At 42.7% G+C, this 17,084-nt stretch overlaps 1 protein-coding gene across 2 annotated transcripts in view; it reads right to left on the reverse strand.

Annotated features, from left to right (window-relative positions):
- The window catches only part of CRH (corticotropin releasing hormone), a 77,371-nt gene extending 60,749 nt beyond the window's left edge, over window positions 1–16,622 (reverse strand). The window contains exons 1-2 of one of the 2 annotated variants that reach the window (XM_043483648.1): window positions 16,533–16,604; window positions 15,664–15,769 (exon numbers count right to left, since the gene is read on the reverse strand). The gene's annotated coding sequence lies outside the window, so the exon portion shown is untranslated. Of the gene's footprint in view, window positions 1–15,663; window positions 15,770–16,532 lie in introns of both variants that reach the window. The other variant, XM_043483650.1, reaches the window with a different exon arrangement.
- Window positions 16,623–17,084: the final 462 nt, after the last annotated feature.

Consider the following 17,084-nt stretch of genomic DNA (forward strand, 5'->3'; position numbering starts at 1 on the left):
TTTTGAAAAAAATAAACAAAATTGACAAACCATTAGCAAGACTCATTAAGAAACAAAGAGAGAAAAACCAAATTAACAAAATTAGAAATGAAAATGGAGAGATCACAACAGACAACACTGAAATACAAAGGATCATAAGAGACTACTACAGCAGCTCTATGCCAATAAAATGGACAACTTGGATGAAATGGACAAATTCTTAGAAAAGTATAACTTTCCAAAACTGAACCAGGAAGAAATAGAAGATCTTAACAGACCCATCACAAGCAAGGAAATCGAAACTGTAATCAAAAATCTTCCAGCAAACAAAAGCCCAGGACCAGATGGCTTCACAGCTGAATTCTACCAAAAATTTAGAGAGGAGCTAACACCTATCTTACTCAAACTCTTCCAGAAAATTGCAGATGAAGGTAAGCTTCCAAACTCATTCTATGAGGCCACCATCACCCTAATTCCAAAACCAGACAAAGATGCCACAAAAAAAGAAAACTACAGGCCAATATCACTGATGAACATAGATGCAAAAATCCTTAACAAAATTCTAGCAAACAGAATCCAACAACATATTAAAAAAATCATACACCACGACCAAGTGGGCTTTATCCCAGGAATGCAAGGATTCTTTAATATCCACAAATCAATCAATGTAATACACCACATTAACAAATTGAAAGATAAAAACCATATGATTATCTCAATAGATGCAGAGAAAGCCTTTGACAAAATTCAACACTCATTTATGATTAAAACTCTCCAAAAAGCAGGAATAGAAGGAACATACCTCAACATAATAAAAGCTATATATGACAAACCCACAGCAAGCATCACCCTCAATGGTGAAAAATTGAAGGCATTTCCCCTGAAATCAGGAACAAGACAAGGGTGCCCACTCTCACCACTACTATTCAACATAGTGTTGGAAGTTCTGGCCACAGCAATCAGAGCAGAAAAAGAAGTAAAAGGAATCCAGATAGGAAAAGAAGAAGTGAAACTCTCACTGTTTGCAGATGACATGATCCTCTACATAGAAAACCCTAAAGACTCTACCAGAAAATTACTAGAGCTAATCAATGAATATAGTAAAGTTGCAGGATATAAAATTAACACACAGAAATCCCTTGCATTCCTATATACTAACAATGAAAAACAGAAAGAGAAATTAAGGAAACAATACCATTCACCATTGCAACAAAAAGAATAAAATACTTAGGAGTATATCTACCTAAAGAAACAAAAGACCTATACATAGAAAACTATAAAACACTGATGAAAGAAATCAAAGAGGACACAAACAGATGGAGAAACATACCGTGTTCATGGATTGGAAGAATCAATATTGTCAAAATGGCTATTCTACCCAAAGCAGTCTATAGATTCAATGCAATCCCTATCAAGCTACCAACGGTATTTTTCACAGAACTAGACCAAAGAATTTCACAATTTGTATGGAAATACAAAAAACCTCGAATAGCCAAAGTAATCTTGAGAAAGAAGAATGGAACGGGAGGAATCAACCTGCCTGACTTCAGACTCTACTACAAAGCCACAGTCATCAAGACAGTATGGTACTGGCACAAAGACAGAAATATAGATCAATGGAACAGAATAGAAAGCCCAGAGATAAATCCACGAACCTATGGACACCTTATCTTTGACAAAGGAGGCAAGGATATACAATGGAAAAAAGACAACCTCTTTAACAAGTGGTGCTGGGAAAACTGGTCAACCACTTGTAAAAGAATGAAACTAGAACACTTTCTAACACCATACACAAAAATAAACTCAAAATGGATTAAAGATCTAAATGTAAGACCAGAAACTATAAAACTCCTAGAGGAGAACATAGGCAAAACACTCTCCGACATAAATCACAGCAAGATCCTCTATGACCCACCTCCCAGAATATTGGAAATAAAAGCAAAAATAAACAAATGGGACCTAATGAAACTTAAAAGCTTTTGCACAACAAAGGAAACTATAAGCAAGGTGAAAAGACAGCCCTCAGATTGGGAGAAAATAATAGCAAATGAAGCAACAGACAAAGGATTAATCTCAAAAATATACAAGCAACTCCTGCAGCTCAATTCCAGAAAAATAAATGACCCAATCAAAAAATGGGCCAAAGAACTAAACAGACATTTCTCCAAAGAAGACATACAGATGGCTAACAAACACATGAAAAGATGCTCAACATCACTCATTATCAGAGAAATGCAAATCAAAACCACAATGAGGTACCATTACACGCCAGTCAGGATGGCTGCTATCCAAAAGTCTACAAGCAATAAATGCTGGAGAGGGTGTGGAGAAAAGGGAACCCTCTTACACTGTTGGTGGGAATGCAAACTAGTACAGCCACTATGGAAACAGTGTGGAGATTTCTTAAAAAACTGGAAATAGAACTGCCATATGACCCAGCAATCCCACTTCTGGGCATACACACTGAGGAAACCAGATCTGAAAGAGACACGTGCACCCCAATGTTCATCGCAGCACTGTTTATAATAGCCAGGACATGGAAGCAACCTAGATGCCCATCAGCAGATGAATGGATAAGGAAGCTGTGGTACATATACACCATGGAATATTACTCAGCCATTAAAAAGAATTCATTTGAATCAGTCCTAATGAGATGGATGAAACTGGAGCCCATTATACAGAGTGAAGTAAGCCAGAAAGATAAAGAACATTACAGCATACTAACACATATATATGGAATTTAGAAAGATGGTAACGATAACCCTATATGCAAAACAGAAAAAGAGACACAGAAATACAGAACAGACTTTTGAACTCTGTGGGAGAAGGTGAGGGTGGGATGTTTCAAAAGAACAGCATGTATACTATCTACGGTGAAACAGATCACCAGCCCAGGTGGGATGCATGAGACAAGTGCTCGGGCCTGGTGCACTGGGAAGACCCAGAGGAATCGGGTGGAGAGGGAGGTGGGAGGGGGGATCGGGATTGGGAATACATGTAAATCCATGGCTGATTCATATCAATGTATGACAAAACCCACTGGAAAAAATAAAAATAAAAAAAATAAAAAAATAAAAAAACCAGAACAACCCTCTCATATCTCCTATCCTCCTAAGGGTCCATTTATCTTTCCTAAAACATTTTTTTTTTAAATGCCCTCTGCTCCCTGCCCTTCCCTATTAAGAAGTCATTTATGTTTCTGTAAGTGCCCTTCTCCCTCTTACCTTACTTAATTAAGATGATAAATAAAGCCCCAAATTCTAACTAGCCCCTTGAGTCAAAATTTTCTGTGTACTCCTACCTATATACTCACATGAATAAAAAGCTGTCTTTTCTCTTGCTAATTCATCTTTTGTCAGTTTAATTCACAGGCCTCCAAACACTGAACCTAAGAGCATAGAGGGAAAAGTATTTTATCTCCTATGCATGCACATACACAGGCCTGTATTTGTGTGTATCTATACTTATGTGCCTATATACACATAACCACATGGACAACTGCTCATGTCTACAGAGCAAGGGAAAGAATAGATTCTTTCTCCCACGACCTTTGTGATTTTCAGGTGGCGGCACCTCAGGGTGTTGTTGTTTAGTCACTAAGTCGTGTCCGACTCTTTGCGACTCAGTGGGCTACAGCTTGCCAGCTCCTGTGTCCAAGGGATTTCCCAGGCAAGAATATTGGAGTGGGCTGCCATTTCCTTCTCCAGGGGATCTTCTCAGGGGATCTTCTCGACCCAGGGATCAAACCCACATCTCCTGCATTGGCAGGTGGATTCTTCACTGCTGAGCCACCTGGGAAGCCCCACATCTTAGGGTGAGGGGATTTTAAACTAAAAACACAGGGAAAAATAAAACAACAACAGCAAATGACTGAATGGGGAAAAAATGCCCTCAACTCTGCAACAGTCCCAGGTTCTCTGTGGTCAATGCATTGGTAGAGTTCAGATAAACCCAGTCAGTGGAAAATCCCTATGTCTTATTCCTATTTCCAGCCTCCTCCCAAATAAGCCCTTTTTTCAGCTGTTAACTAACAACATTGACCTTCCCTGTCAACCTTCATGTAAAGATGCTAGTAAGCAATAATTGTAACGTATAGTTCGGCCGAGGCAGAAAAGGAGAGACGACCTCAACGGAAGTAGGTTACCTTTATTCAGGCAAGGAGGGGCAACAGTCGACCTAACAACCAGGCTGAGAGGGATCAGGGAGGCTCCATATTTATAGGGAGGTTTGTGGAAGCGATAAGAGAAACATTAATCAGGCGGGATGTTTTGGGAATTCTCTGGTTGTGATGGCATTTGTAGTTGGGCAGGGGGTGATAAGTCTTCTGGGCAGCCGGTGGTTAAGTCCCAGATAGTTACAACTGGCCTGGAGCATCAGGGCGGGACCTAAAGTTCTGTTCTGTTTTCTCCAAAGTTAGGTGATTCAGCAAGGGCCTTTGAGACTGTTGTTTTCTTTTTCTAGGCCCAAAGACTCCCTCATTAATAATGTAAAAGATGGTGAAACCCAGGGGAGAGAGAGAATCAATCAAAAGAACAAAATTTTCCCCAAATTGAATCACTTCCTTGAATGAAAATGCCTGAATGCCTGTTCTCCACTCCTAAGCCTCAGGTATGACCTTCAGTAGCACCTTCAAAGCAGGCTCCCCTCAGTCTGGACAGGTGCCCCCCAGCAGCATCAGAGATGAGAGGGAATACCCACCCCCCACCTTCAACCAGAAAGTGCCAGCTTTGCTCTGTTTCAAAGTTGGGCTCCTACGGAAGATTCTGTTTCAAGACAGAGTTCTATAGCTAAAACAAAAATAAACAACTCCAGTCCAGAAAACGAGGCCATTGCTCTGATGAAGTTCCATCTGGCTTTTACAAAAATAAGAACGGCCTAAGACTGGCCTAGCAGGATGGGAGGTAACCTGTAGCTCCCCCTCAGTCTCATGTAGGAGAAAGAATCCAAGTTAGAGACAAGAAACCAAGATCCAAGTCGTGTCCTGCCATGTGTGACTGCCTCTCCTGCAAGATTCCTGGGCTCAGGAGGGCAGCGACCCTGTCTGTACATCATGGAATTCTCGGGGCCTCACACGGCGCTAGGAGATGGCAGCCATTCGATGCCCACTTGTACATCAAACAACTGAACAGTTTCCTGTCCTTGTCTGGGGAATTCTGGATTCTCACCTTGCTAAAGGAACTCTCTAAGCTTTAGCATTCTCACTGACAGAATAAACATAATTAGAATACCTCTCCTGTTGACTGTTTTAAAGAATGTCAGATCATTCACATAAAATGCTCAGTCATGTCCAGCTCTTTGCAACTCCATGGACTGCAGCCCACTAGGCTCATCTGTCTATGGAATTTTCCAGGCAGGAATACTAGAGTGGGCCAATGCATAACACAAAAAGCTGTCCAGTACACGGTATCTATTACTTTTACAATTACTATTACTATACTATTACTATTATTCTCCTTAAAACACTTTAAAAATAAATAAATAAATAACTCTTAAAGGCAACTAGATGGGGGCTGGGTATCCTAGGCAAATTCCTTAAATTCTCTAAGTCTATAGTTCCTTACCTTAAAACAAGAGTAATAATGCTTTCCTTCCAGGGCTGTGGTAGGGATAAGTAAGGCAGCATAGATATTCACATAGGGTACTTTCCGTAAACATTTGCCTACTGTCAATCAACATGTTCAACTTGGCAGTGGTAATGTTAACAGCTTTACTCATGGAGTATATTCTATGAGTTTCCATAGATCGTTCAGTCCTCATAAGGAAAGTATTATTAGCCCCATTTTATGATGCAGAAACTGAGGATCAGAAAGGAGGCTCAGAAAGGTGAAGAGACTTCCTTGACATCACACAGCATTAGCCAGCAGAACAGTGGGACTGAAACTGAGATACATCTTGGTCAGGGCGGTCCTGCCCCCACAGCCCCACCCTGCCTGTTCTTGTGCGCCTCCTACTGTAGCAACAAACATCGCCCCATGTCCCTACCTCCTCTCCTGGGCTGGGGGCTCCCTTCCCTTCTTCTCCACCTGTATAACCCCTCAGTCCTTGTATTAGTTTCCTAGTTCCTGCCCCAACAACATGCTACAAGCTGATTGGCTGAGAATGGGAATTTACTGTCTCACATCGTGGAGGCTGGAAGTCTGAAGTAAGGGGTCTGCAGGGCCATGTCCCCTCTGGAGGTGAGACAGGAAGACCCCTTCCAGGACTCTTTCCAGGTTTATGTAGCTCATGGCAATGCAATTCCAGTCTTCTCATGGTGTTATCCTTGTATGGGTGTGTGCCTTTGTGTCTAAATCTTCCCCTTTTAATAAGGACACATATTGGGTTAGGGCCCACCTCACCCTAATGACCTCATTTTAACCTGATTATCTCCTTAAAGACTCTAGTCCAAATAAGACCACATTCTGAGGTTAGGACTCCAGTGTATCCTTTGGGTCAAATTTATTGCCACCTCCTGGTTCAGCTGGGCTGGGTGCCCTTTCCCCTCTGTTTCTCTGGTGTACTGTCGAGTCCTCGTCACACTGTATCATCAAGTCCACTTGTCCATGTGGATCAGGGAATCAGTACTTTCATCTCCAGAGCTCCAGATCCTACTCAGCCCAGTGCTGGGCACATCGTAGGCATCAGACGTTTGTTGATGAATGAAGGCAGATGGTGATGGATTCTGCCAGCTGTGCCGCTGGCCCCATTGCCTGCCTTCGCCACAGGATTACAAGGGAACACACGGTCAGCAGGCTTGAGTGACCTCTGTCCAGACTCTAGCCTCAAGGACAACTAAGTGAGCTGGCAGACTTAGTCCATTTGTCTCTCGTACCAGCCTGATCCCGACAGCTGGAAACTTCAGCAAAGACAGAGACCCACAGGGTGAAACTTCAGGGCTCCAAACCTTTGCCCTGAATGTCATCTTTCAAGCTAAGTGCACGAACAGTTGCCAAAATGAAGGAAGATTTTTTTCTGGTTGTTTTCCTCACTGACCTTCCTCTGAGCCCTGTAAACCTCTTCTTGTAGACAAAGATCCCTGAGGTGGAGAGCAGCCTCACTTCTCCAGTCGCAAGGGAAGTCGCAAGGCTGTCGCTGTCACTGCTTCTCCACGTCCACACTTCCTGCATGTCAAAGGCCACTTGGAGCTGCCACCCAACGCTCCTGTCATGGCTGGAGCAGTCAGGAGCATTGCTTGGTGGCAGGCCCTTTGCTTCTGTCTGTAGCAACTAGCCTTCTCAAAGCAAGTTTTAAAAGAAGACCACTAACTAATCTGCCTGCAATGCAGGAGACCGGGGGTTGATCTCTGGGTCAGGAAGATCCCCTGGAGAAGGGAACGGTAACCCATTCTAGTATTCTTGCCTGAAGAATTCCATGGATAGAGGAACCTGGTGGGCTTCAGAGTTGCAAAGAGTCGGACATGACTGAGTGACTCACAGTTCACTTCAACCTTCCACCTGAGCTATGATAATAATGCTGTAGGTTCCATTGGAAGTAAGCCGCAACCGTCCTTCAGTAGCTGGCACTCCTGTATTGACCTTTTATCCCCAACTGAAAGAACTGTGAAACAGGACTGTCGTCTCCATGGGGCTGCTCACCCAAGGGAGCCCAGTCAGTGAATGCTGTGGTGGATTCACTCTTTTGTTCCTGAAGTGCTCTGGTGGGCTCGGGCAGCATTATGCCAATTTGTTTCATACACTTCCTTCTGATGTGCTCAGATCCTTCATGGTGAAAGCAAAGTGCACAGTCAGGTTGAGAGGAACAATGCAGCACAGGTGAAAAGGTGCCCATTGAGGAAGAATCTCCCCTTCTCCCATTCTGCAGATTCTTTAATGTTCATGAGGGCATAACTTCTCCATCCTTATGGACTTTGCTTTCTTCCACTGGTCATTTTGGTAATAAAGGCCAGCTTTTCATTATGTATCATTTTATTAATAATAATTGTGGTCATTTATTGAGCACCTGCTAAGTACCATGAAGCCTTCAGAGTAGTCTTAGCTGGAGCACTTAGGCAAGAAAAAGAAAAGGCATGCACATGGGAAAAGAACTAAAATTATCTCTTCAGATGACATAATTGTATATATAGAAAACCCAAAGACTCTACAAAAAAACTGTTAAAACTAATAAACAAATTCAGTAACACTCCAGGATACAAAATTAACACATGAAAATTAGTTGCATTTCTATATATTAACACTAAATACCTGAATAAAAAACAAACAATTCCATTTACAATAGCATCAAAAACAATAAAATGCTTGGGAATAAATGTAACCTGGAAAATTAAATATGTATGCACTGAAGACTATGAGATTGATGAAAGAAACTGAAGACACAACAAACAGAAAAATATCCCATGTTGGTGGATCGCAAGAATACTGTTAAAATGTCCATACTACCCAAAGTCATCTAGAGATACAATGCAATCCCTATGAAAATTCCAATGGCATTATTTACAGGAATAGAAAAAATAACCCTAAAATTCATATGGAAACACAAAACACCCAGAATAGCCAAAGCAATCTTGAGAAAGACTAACAAAGCTGAGGCATTTCACTTCCTGATTGCAAACTATATTACAAAGCTACGATATCAAAATAGCATATTACTGTCATAAAAGCAGATATATAGACCAATGGAACAGAATTAAGAGCCCAGAAATAAGCCCACACATATACTATCAACTAATGTTTGACAAGGGAACCAACAACACTCAATAGGGAAAGGACAGTCTTTTCAATAAATGGTGTTGTGAAAATTGTACAGTCACATGTAAAAGAATGAAACTAGACCCCTATTTTACACCACTCTCAAAAATTCACTTGAAATGAATTAAAGACTTAAATGTCTGAAATTATAAAACTCCTAGAAGAAAATATATGGGAAAAGTTCCTTGACATCTGTTGTGGCCAACAATTTTGTGGATGTGATACCAAAAACATAAGCAACAAACACAAAAATAAACAAATGAGACTAGATCAAACTAAAATGCTTCTGCACAGTAAAAGAAATAATTGACAGAATGAAGACACAACATACAAAATGGGAGAAAATCATATATCACATAGGAGTCAATATTCAAAATATATAAGGAACTAATACAACCCAATAGCAAAAAAAAATAAAAAATTAAGAAACAACCAATGGACTTGAATAGCCATTTTTCCAAAAGATGACATACAAATGGCTAACAAGTACATGAAAAGATGTTTAACATCATGAATCATCAGGGAAATACAAGTCAAAATCACAGTGAGATACCAACTCACATGTATTAAAATGGCTATTATCAAAATGACAAGAGATAACAAGTGTGAAAAGGATATGGAAGAAAGGAAACCCTTGTGCACTGTCAGTGGGAACATAAATTGGTGCAGCCGCTTTGGAAAGCAGTATGGAGTTTCCTCAAAAAATTAAAAATAGACCTATCATGTTATCTAGCAATCCTATTTCTGGGTGTAGACCATAAGGAAATAAAATCACAAACTTGAAGGGATATTTGCTCCCTCACCATATTCATTGCAGCATTATTCAAAATGGTAAGATACGGAAATAACCTAGGTGTCCATCAACAGATGAATGGATAAAGATACACCCACACATACACACATCTCTGCACACACACAAGTATACAATGGAATATTACTCAGCCATAAAAAGAAGGAAATCCTGCCATTTGTAACAACATGAACGGACTTTGAGGGCATTATGTTAAGTGAAATGAGTCAAACAGAGAAAGATAAATACCAAACAGTATCACTAATATGTGGGATCTTTTTTAAAAAGAAAAGCCAAACTCACAGAAACAGAGATTAGAATGGTCATTGCCAGGTGCTGGTGGTTGGGGGAATTGAGGATATGGTAGTCCAAGGATATAAACTTCCTGTTATAAGATGAATAAGCTCTATGGTGACTATAGTTAATAATACTGTATTATCTACTTGAAAGCTGCTAAGAGAAAATCTTAAGTGTTCTCACCTCACACAAATATATTGTAACTATGTGAGGTGATGGATATGTTAATCAGTCTCATTGTGGTAATCATTTTACAGTATATAACTGTATAAATCATCACATTGTACATCTTAAACTTACACAGTGTGATATGTCAATTACACCTCAATAAAGCTGGAAAAGCAAAGCTTTCACAGCAATCTTCTGAATAGGCACCTTGTTCACATTATTGGAGAAGAAACTGAGGCTTTATCTGCCAAATGCTCGAATGATGGCAGATCCAGCATTCCAGCCCAGGTTGGCTCATCTCACTTCCGGCATCCATATTCTTGACTCAATCACCTTCAATATCCTCCAGTCTTCAGATAATCAAAGTTAGAAATAAAACTTTGAACTGAACGAACCTTAACTTTGTACTCTTTCACTTCTAGCATACAGCACATACACTTATCTTCCTGACATAACTGGAATCTTCCTCAATCATTCCCCCCACCCCCTGCTGCCTCCCTGCTGATGCAAACAGTGGGATGAGGCAAGGAGGCCACCTGACTGGAAGCACAGAATGAAGCACCTCCAGAGAGATGAAAATAACCTCTCTGTACCCCAGTAAACCTCCAGCAGATTGGGCCCCGTGGGGCTCTGCGTACAGCCTCACCGTGACAGATGTGCCTTGGGTTCCCGTCCCCACACTTTCTACAGACTGTGCAGGAATGACACAGGTTCCTGCATGCCTCCCAGGCAAGGAACCCAGCTTCCACCAGCTGAGCAGAGACTTCTTTCGGAAGTCATTCCCTGTGCCAAGGCCAGAGGCCCTGCTAGACTGGAGTCCAGGGCTTGAGTCCCAGGGGTTGGCAGGAACTGAGTAAATAAAGAGAGGAAGCTAAGAAAGAACCTTGGCTGTGCCTGGAGACAAGACCAAACACGTGTATTTTCTTCATTTTAATTCACTTCTAAATCCTTCACATGGATAAAATGAGACTGTTCTGGGAACATTTACAAAGGTGGACTTGTGCTATTTTTTTTTTTTTTTTTGACTTGTGCTATTTAATGTTGACCCTGCAGGAGGAACTGGAAGTACTCAGTGGGGAGGAGAAGAGCCTTCAGCCCTCTCCACTGTTTAGAGTGTTCCCTCGGCTCCCATTCCCCTTGGGAGGAAGTCTGGGCATCGTGCTTGGTACAGCATGGATCCTGTTCCAGTCCCAGGCCACCCTCACTCCTGTGCTTCCAGCGAGCCTCTCAGACACCTTGCTCTCCTGTCTCCTGATCATCTTTGCATTTCTGCTTACTCACCACCCCCTCCGGGAGATATCTCATCTCCTCAGAGGTGCAAGTCAGTACATTTGCTAAGTTCTTTCTTAATGCCTCTACTCCCCACTGAAGCACTCGTGCCAATGAAAATGGCTCACTAGTAGATGGAAAGCTCCCTGAGGGTGGGGTTCGATGGATGACTACTTTGCATTAAGTCGATGGTATCATGTTGAAAACCTGAACTTACAAATGAATGGAGTAAATGACTACAAGGTATTAAGCTTGATTTATTTCCTCTTCCATCTTCTCTAAAAATAGATTCCTCTTCTCTTGTTGACAAGGTCTGTCCAAGCAGGATGTGTCAAGCCAAGGACCCAAGGGTTCTTTGAGTTTTGACTGTACCCCATTAACAATATAATCCATAAACCTGGGCCCAAGCTCCATTCATCAGACATCAAAGGCCACAGCTGCCATCATCAGTAACAGGGCTGGTCTTGCTGTCAACACCAGGGAATGAGGAGAGTGATGCAGGCCTAGCAATACAGGGGCACCAGCAGCTGCACCAGCTCTGACGGATTGCCTCTGGAGGACCAAAGAGCATGTCTAAAAACAAAGGGGACTCCTATGTTGCAAGAAGAGAACTCTGCAGCTATAAGGCTTAGCTGCTGTGGGGGGCGGTGAAGGGGGGAGATCAGATCAGTAGTGTTACTTTATCATTTCAGATATAAATTTGTCATCTGGATCAAAGATGTACTCCATATTCTTAATGCATAAAAACATGTTGCCAATTAATGCTGAGCTGCTCAGGGAAGTAAAATCAACAGACTCCTTTCAGTACTAGAGCAGGGGTGTAAACCTGTCTCTTTACTGTTAAGGTTAATCTGATCAGGCTGAGGATATTTTGGCGCTTTTCTGCCTCTAGAGTCACCTGAAGGAGGCTTCAGGCAGTAGCAGTGATGTGCCAGGGAGCCTAACGGCAGCTTTTGCTCCCACACAAACACCAGACAGGAAGACTCACACCCAACATCCTCCCCAACCCTTAGGCCCCTGGGAAGTGGCCTGGGGAAGACATCTGGCAGGCTGTTTACCTAATTCTCAGCAGGTCCCCTTGCCAGACTAGGCATACCAGGCATACTTGTAATCTGTGGCCCATCCTCCTGTCTATGGTGGCCTAGTCTGGGCCAGAGCTGGAAATTTGGAGTCAGGGCTAAGTGTGTCCAGTTTCAGTCTGGGCTGTCCCCTGGAACAGAGGAGATACAAAGACCCAAGGGCTGTGAATACAGTCATTTTCCGCTAAGTGGCCTGAGAAGTACAGAAAGCCAGTGCAGAGAAAGGGAGCAGGAAGTGTCTGTAGACAAGAGAAAATAGAGACAAGAGAGGGGCTTCCTGGGTCCCCTCACCTGACCCTCTCTGCTCCCTCTCTCCAATGCTCTCCCCTCCGGCCCTGGACCCCTGTCCACTGGAAATGGATGACTGGACACTCTCAGACCGCACGGAGCTCTCCTCCACCTGACCGGCCCTCCTGGACTTGGCTGAATGCTGGCTGGGACGGCGCTGATCTCAGCGGCGCTGATCTCAGCACAGCTTCACTCTTCTCGCCCTTGGTCATGAGGCACGTTCTACCTTGTGTTCCCAGCAACTAGACATAAGCAACACATATGCACTGAGTGAACAGATGTCACCTTCTCTGAAGGCATCTCAGGGAGACTGTTCATTCACTGGCTTCCCACACACCATGGGCATTCTTCATGAGTATTCCCTACTGCTGCTTCTTGGACACCACTCCTCCTCCCTTGTAAACCCAAAAAGCACAAACAAAAAACCAACAACTCCTCTTTGACATCACAGTCATCCACCCATCTCAATCTCTTTCTTCAAATCAATTTTTCCCCCTCCTAACATGGGCCCTCTTCAGCCCATGGTCTGATTCCATCCAGCAATAATTTCAGGGTTTCATGGAAGCATTTCAGGGTAAATTCAGGCATGGCCTGGTGAAAACTAAACTGTCAAGTTGAGGGTAACTGTATGATTGAGACTAGACGTGCTAAACAAAGAGGGGACTTGAGTCAACCCTGCTGAGTTTGACTCATGTAAGCAGCTAAAATAGAAGAGTCAGCTTTGAGAGGAGGAGTGCCTCAGTTCCCCACTAAAATTGAATTGAGTGGACATTATAGCTTTTGGTACCTAAACAAGAACTTACTTTGCACTGTGAATAACACCCCAAGTACTTTCTATTCGATCAGCGGTAAGACAGAACAAGATCATCCATCTATCCCATGCTACAGAGCCAGGATAAGAAGATGCCTCAGGAATGATGACAGGGGTGCTGGTGGGAGTGATCTAGTCTCCTCCTGTAAGGCTCTCATGACCTCTGTGTAGTTTAAACAAGTAAACCCTTCTGGGGAGATGTACTGCAAAGAAAGTTGCAATTATACACACATGTAGCTGCCTGCACCTCTCTTCAAACCCCTTTTATTTCTTGATCCCTATGTAACATGACAGTTGTGCATGCGGAAAATGATTTGGAAAGGAAGAGCTTCTTCCTCCAGAACCAGAAAGCAGGTCAGCAGGGAATGGATCCCCTGCCTACAGCAGAGGTTCAGGCAGGGGTGGAGGGAGGGAGGTTGGGGCGGGGAGTCAGCGGAGGTGGGCGGGGCACCCACCCATCTTAGCAGGCAGGGTGTAATTGCACGTGCTTTCCCAGGGCCTTAGCACCATTCCTGAAAAAGTGGTGTGTTGGAATGGGTTGGCATTTGAGAATCAGCCACTCTGGTCCCCAGTTGCTGCCCACTGCTTCTTGGGTGAGAGGAATCACGCAGGTGGTTCAGAGAAGACATTTCTCCCAGGTGGCCCTGACTGATAATATTACAGTTTACACAGGGCCAAGCAATATGCCCTCACCCTTGACCAAATTCGGGTACCTCCAGGGCAGCTCCAGTGACAGGTGAACACAGGTCTGCAGAGTCACACCCACATACACACACGCACACACTGTTCTTGCCCCGCCCTCCCCACCTGGAGCAGCTCCAGCCTGTGGTACAAAGAAGCCTTGGATGCTCACAGGAGGATGGAATGGCAGTGATGTTTCCTCTTGCTCATTGGTCTTGGTAGTTGCTAAACTCTCCAGCTCAAAACTTACATATCAAAATCAAATGGCAAAATTCTCTAAATCGTGTACATCTTACTTTCCATGTCATTATATCATATGAATTATGTGCCGCTGTATAGCTCAAAAGCAGGTAACTGACCCATAAAATCATTTATGTTCCAGCTGTCCATCTTAGGAAATACCAACCAAAGTAGAAACAATACTCTGCATGAACTTCCCTTTTCAATTTGCATCCTCACCCAGACATCTGACCAAGCACATGAGTGTGTCTAAACCTATGCTGGTGGCCACATTGCAAGCTGACTTCAGATGAGCCATTACTAGGCCTGCCCTCACTGATCTTCTCCCAGACTCTGTGCCCTCACTTCCAAGCCACATCTCTTGGAAATTCCACGCCCACTCTCCCACTCCACTCCTCAACATGTCTGCTAAGGAGAGGGCCTGGTCCCTTTTCCCGAAAAACATACAAACTTGTCAGCAAATATAACATGTCTGACTCCAACCAAATGACATCTTTCTGGCCTAAACTGTTTCTAGAAAGCTCGAGGCAGATTTATCAGACGGTTGCCAAAGTCTGTGCTTTGCTCAGAAGCAGCAACACGTGGCCTGACTGAACCATTTCCAGCAAGACGCTCTAGTTATTCATAAACCTGACAGATGAGGGGCCATTCAGGCGAGGCTGGATAGGGAAAATGCCACTGTTGATGGGAGAAAGGGGAAACCAACAGGAGCAGCAAGACTCCCCTCCTCAAACAGGAGAGTGGGGGGACTAGACAGGGCCTCACAGTGGGTGCTTGGAAAGCTCGGTTTTATGTCCTATTCAAGAGCTTTTGACGAGTTAATTTTGATTTAAACTAATATCCTCCCAGTTTTAGATTAAAATAATCTACATAGTAATATTCATTTTATTAGTAGCATTGTTTATAAACATGAAAAGCTAGAAGTCTATGCAGGAGACAACATAGCAAATAAAACAACTCCACTCAATGGACTATTAGGACATAATTAAACAAGGATTCTGAAGGAATCCTTGAAGGAATGTTATATTAAGGAAAATGCTTAGAATACAATGCTAAATCAAAAGGCAAAGGGAATAAAGGTGTGCATAATATATGTCATGATTTCACATTTTAAAATAACTCTTAATGCAAAGAAAAATAGAGGCTGGGAGATCATCAAAATGTAAACGGTGGATACATTTAGGTGATCGGATTACAGTTTCTTTTTCTTTCTACATACCTCTGTTTTCCAAATTTAATGAACATTACAACTTTTAATGACCTTATTTTGTTATAAATATGTGTTTGAAGATATAAGTAAACCATCTCAAACGCCACACTATAAAGATCCCAGGGAATCAAAAGACGCATTTAAGAGAATTACTATATGAAACCAACCTGTGCATCTAAGGGAAGGTGAGGGAAGGCTGAAGTGAGTTGGAAGCTGTTCATCTGATGGAAGATGAAGAAAACCTGCAGTGACTTATACGTTCCTGGAAGCCCTCTGGGGGGAAAAAAAAAAAAAACACCACCATGGGAATTAGGCTGCCTTTCTCCTTTCTCCCTTCTGCTTTACCACAGGGAAACAAAGGGTCAAATAGCACTTGTCTACTGAGAACTAGAAGCTGTACACTGAAAGGCTGCCTTCGCTCGGTGCATTTTTTACTTTGATATTTCCAGATTTGAAACTCTCAGGAACTTAAGAGTCAGACCTTGGGAACCTTTAATATCCTAAAAGAACTACAATTCCAGGAGAGGTGTTTAATCCATTAGAAGACTGCATTCCTGCACACTACCACCTCTGTGGCAAGGAAGCAACTTAATTTTATTTATTATTGCAAATTCAATGCCTAGCACAGGACTTCCTACCAAAGGGTAGGAAACATATTTGTTCAAAGAATGCTTTTAAAATACTATCTTTTCTTAGAAACGGGGTTAGCCTAGGCAGAAATTGAAGTCAGTTCAAGGTTACCAAAAATTAATTATATTGTGGTATTTGGTTTTTAACTTTCTATGACTATAAGTTATTTAGACAAAACAATTCACTATTTGAATTATTTAAGAATTGGTCAAATTAACGTGTTCTGTCATCTTTAACACAATGGTTTGCACACAAAAGAGAATGAAGCTGACACCACCATCCAACTAGGGCAACTTCCGTGGACGACAGACAGACTGCAAAGGAAGCAACAACCTGTGGAACACCACCCCTGTAAACCCAAAATGGAATGATGACAACAGACCCTAACCACTCCCAAGAAGCCTACCTGTGGGCCAGACATCTGGTTCCGGGACTGGAAGGAAAACAGCGGCAGCCGCTTTGCAACCTCCCAGCCGACAGCGAGACCATCATGGCGCCCAGTCTCCCATGATGCCTTGCTCTTAGGCCCTTCTAACAGGTGCCACCTGGAAGCCCAATTCAAAGTTGGTTTACAACATCATTGGTTTCTAGCAATAGTTTGCGGGCTACACAGCTCAAAGATTTAAGTGACCGTTTTCTATGCTGTCAGCTCTTCAGCTTTCTGCCATCTCCTCAAAGAAGGGCTCTGTTGATTCTGCAGAATGAATATGAAATAAAGATACTACAAATGCTTTAAATAGGTGAAGTTCTGGCAGGTTTCGCATGCTCTCTCATTTAGTATCAGACCCTCTAACTGTCAGAGAATCAGAATTGGGGGGTGGGGGTGGGGGAGACAGAAAAAAACCTTTACGGAAATAGGATTCTTGAGTTTAGCCATACAGTAGGGTAGCTTCTCCTCTTTCTTTCTTTCTTTTTCTTTCTCCTCTTTCTTTCTTTCTCTTTTTAAGATGCTTTAAAA

Source organism: Cervus canadensis, chromosome 12 (assembly GCF_019320065.1).
Source record: "Cervus canadensis isolate Bull #8, Minnesota chromosome 12, ASM1932006v1, whole genome shotgun sequence".
NCBI lineage: Eukaryota > Metazoa > Chordata > Mammalia > Artiodactyla > Cervidae > Cervus > Cervus canadensis.